This window comes from Chiloscyllium punctatum, chromosome 45 (genome assembly GCF_047496795.1).
Source record: "Chiloscyllium punctatum isolate Juve2018m chromosome 45, sChiPun1.3, whole genome shotgun sequence".
Lineage (NCBI taxonomy): Eukaryota > Metazoa > Chordata > Chondrichthyes > Orectolobiformes > Hemiscylliidae > Chiloscyllium > Chiloscyllium punctatum.
This window is the reverse complement of record NC_092783.1, coordinates 32,612,922-32,616,939: the sequence shown is the minus strand read 5'-3', so window position 1 is coordinate 32,616,939 and position 4,018 is coordinate 32,612,922. Positions and strand designations below refer to the sequence as shown.

Genomic DNA, 4,018 nt, shown 5'->3' with positions numbered 1-4,018 from the left:
AAAACCAACGAATTAATATTCTGGGTAATGCCTGTGCTGCAGAGTTTACTATGTGACCTTTTGAAAGTCAAACGTCAAAAGTGTAGCAGTGATGTGCTTCACTTATAGTTTACAAAAGTTCCAGTGACCTTTAGAAAGACAGAACTATTTGGAGAGCAACGAGGCAGATTTTTTATTTTAGTTACAAACCAGTGGTGGGAACATTGGGCAGTAAGTTGTTTAGCAACTGCCTTTGGACTGTTATTTTCTGTTTTGCCACAGACAGGAGAATGTGCATTTGAAAAGAGACCTCCAAGAAACATGCAGCAAAGACAGCTCTCTCTTTCTGTCTTGTGTGGGGGAAAAGTACCGTTACAGTTGTGGACAGAATTACAAGGAAGCAGCTCTGTCTTTCTCACTTTCTCATTCTCTTTGAGAGTAAAAGACATTACTCAAAGACTGTGAAAATTGAACGACTGACTCAATGAAAGACTTGGGTCAAATTGACTGCCTATTCAAACTTCAGAACTTCCGTTGCCCTGCAGCTGATAATAATATGACCCTGTCAATGGAAACTGAAAGAGCTGTGAAAACGTTACTTCATTATGCCTCGATAGTTTGGTCATTTCACTACATTGTCAACAAAATTCTGTTAGCCAATTTATCCCCACATATAATATTTATGTAGGGCTATTTGTCCCCTCTTGTCCTATCTTTATATGAATTAATGTACACTTGAGTTTAAAAGGATATAGTTTAAAGGTGCATAGCAATAGTTAGTAACCTATTTTACCATTTGTTAAAGATTATATTTGCTCATAATAAATACATTTTTGCATTTATTGATGAAACCTGTATTTCTATCACTCTAGATAACTGCAAAAGTAAAGGGATTTAAGCATCTTGATGATTCAATTGGACATTTAAAAATTTGTGGAGAACTGAGGCTTGATTACCAGCATAATCCTCCCATCAGAATTGTAACAATTGAATGATAGCAACTATAGACAAGGTATATTAATCTGATGGTCATTATTACAGAGACTAAAAGGATGGGCTAGATGAAAGTCTTACTTCTTTCAGAACCTAAGCTGTTTTATCTTCTCAAGTCCAGGTCACATCGTTATAGTAGGTGGTGCCGAAGAGTTTCTCCAGTGTTAATCCTTTCAGACTCTTGCACCCTTATACAGCATCTTATTGTCCATGCTTTTGACACTTCCACCTGTTTATGTTTATGTATTAAAAACACTTTATCCAAGTGCTTCAGTCAGGGAGGCAGAGAAAGGGATGCAGAATTCAATTTACGAATCAATGTACTTTTATGCACAAAATATTTCTTAAGAACACCATGTGAGCATCTCCCAAATTCCAAAAATATTCACTCTTTATCTAGCTGTATCTGTCTGAGAAAGGATATCACCCACCATGATCCACGTTTTTGAGCTGGGCCATTGGAATCTCCTTCTTCTCCTACATAGCGCCAACTCTCTTCTACAAAGGTGGATCTTGCTGGGATTTGGCTTTCAGGTGTGTGTTTTATCCCCCACCCTCCACCTTGTGCTGGACCTGCCTGAACCTTTGCCAAATGCAGTCATGAGTTGGGTTCATGTCATTCAACGGTGTTGTAACAACACCCTTTACTGTTGCCATGTGGGGAGTTGTAAGATGCATGACCTCAGGCACGGGCTGGAAGCCAAGGTGCCAGAAAGTCTGATCAATACCCCTCCAATGCACAACCTTTGGACTGGTTATAATTGCTTCCCCCTGAACATTTGTAACCCCTTTGACCTTGGTTTCCATTGTTCTCCTTATCTGATAACTAACTGTTTAATTTAGTTTGTCTAATTTGCTGCTAGGTTCAATTTCTCTGGCTGTGGGTCAATTTAGAATACCTAATTTTGGGCCTCGCCACAATCTTTTCTCTTGATTATTTTTACATTATGAATATTTGTCCATTTGTGTGTATAATTACTTTTACCATTAGCCCATCTCCCCTCAGATCATGGCATTTTCATTTTCAGGCAGGCTGGAAGTTTTACAATTCTCCCAGAATCTTCCCTTTGAATGTCAGTCTCTGCATTGAAGACTGGTGCCTTTGATCCTGATCTTGACAGTGTGAGGTCTGAAAAGCCCCTTTCATGGTAGGACCTTTTATCCTTTGATTCCCTTCACTGAGGCTGTCTTTCCTATTAAAACAGGCAATTGCCTTATTCTGGATGTAGGTTTGCTTCCAGAGCTGGAAGGTTCATTTCCAGATGTTTTGTCACCCTACTAGGTAACATCTTCAGTGGGCCTCCGGGTGATGTACTGCTGATAATTTCTGCTTTCTATTTATATGTTTGGTTTTCTTTGAGGTGGTGATACCATCTCCTGTGGTGATGTTATTTCCTGTTATGATGTCATTTTATTTTGAAAATGGAAAATGTCATTTCCTGTTGAAACCACAGGAGATGACATCACCAACTCAAAGAAAACCAAACATATAAATAGAAAGCAGGAATTATTAGCAGTGCTTTGCCCAGAGGCGACAGAAGGTGTTACCTAATAGGGTGACACAACGTCTGGAAATGAACTTTCCAGTTCAGTGAGCAAACCTACATCCAGAACCTCAACCTGAGCTACAAATCTTCTCAAAACTTGCTAATTGCTTTATTGTAATAGCTGGAGAAATTCAAATCGCATGAATTTCCTCCAAGGAGGATGAATGCCCTGTTGAAATTGACAATTTAGTTTTTTGCTGTATCCTGGATCACTGAAATAGGCAATATCTTTTCTTGTGTGTTCTGAATCTGGGGACATTGATCATTTTACAGTGGTGACTTCCATGGAGTTGCACGTGGTGCATCTACAATCTATGCAATATCTATTTTCAGTCTACCCAAGAATGTGTAAAGAACTGTGTAGACTATTTATTTCAACATTTTCCTAACTTTGACACTTTTACTGTCTCTTGGTGATTGTGTATTGGTGAAATCAACATCCTTCTTAGATGAGCAACTTGAGGGTTGTTTCTTGAGTGGCACGTTCTTTTTTACTAGTACTGAAAGTTCTTCCTGGGAGGGTAAGGGAATGAAATGTCTGCTTTAACTTGTGTCTCTTCTGTATTTAATAGCAGACATGAATCTTTTATTATTAGTTGTTCAGCAAACTGTGTTGCCTCAATTGAAGATACAAGATCTATTCAGTCAGATCAAGTGGGGTATAACAGTTAACAGATCCCTTGCAAACTTTCTGGATTCTTGCATTTTAAACACTCTTCAGTGTTAATAGTCACAGCTTTAGATTAGATTAGATTCCCTACAGTGTGTAAATAGGCCCTTCGGCCCAACAAGACAACACCGACCCTCAGGAGAGTAACCCACCCAGACCCATTTCCCTCTGACTTATGCAACTAACACTATGGGCAATTTAGCATGGCCAATTCACCTGACCGGCACATCTTTGGACTGTGGGCGGAAACCGGAGCACCTGGAGAACACAGACACGGGGAGAATGTACAAACTCCACACAGACAGTCACCTGCGGCTGGAATCGAACCCGGTTCCCTGGTGCTGTGAGGCAGCAGTGCTAACCACTGAGCCACTGTGCTGCCTAGTTAAACACAAACCCCTACTCACACTGTGCCTGGAAGGTGGAGTTGAACCACTCTGTCAGTAGGGAGCTATAGGTTTGAAGCCTGCACCCGAGACCACGAGGAATCATCCAGGCATCTTACTGACAATACAAAACACATTTCTTCTGGAAACATAATTTTGTCACGAGCCTAGTGAGGCTTCATAAATTTTTCACCAGTTGTTCTTTGAATGTTCTTTGACCTGTTTGTCCATCACTGGCTATTTTTCAACAATTGGATTTTGACTTTAGCTAATTTGACTCCTTCCACCATTTGAGGAAGATTCAGGTCAAAACATTATTTAATGCTCAAGAGTGAGAATTCTTTATTGTGAAGCATGTATAAGTTCTTTACTATCTGACACTCTTTGTGTCGCAGAGTTGATTTTGGAATTCCTTTAATAGTAAGCATTATGTTACCTGGACC

The 4,018-nt window shown here is 39.8% G+C and overlaps 1 non-coding gene across 1 annotated transcript; it reads right to left on the bottom strand.

Annotated features, from left to right (window-relative positions):
* Positions 1 to 3,600: 3,600 nt before the first annotated feature.
* Positions 3,601 to 3,687, bottom strand: trnastop-uca (transfer RNA opal suppressor (anticodon UCA)). The gene has a single exon. It is a non-coding gene; the product is annotated as a tRNA-Sec (tRNA).
* Between the last annotated feature and the right edge of the window lie 331 nt (positions 3,688 to 4,018).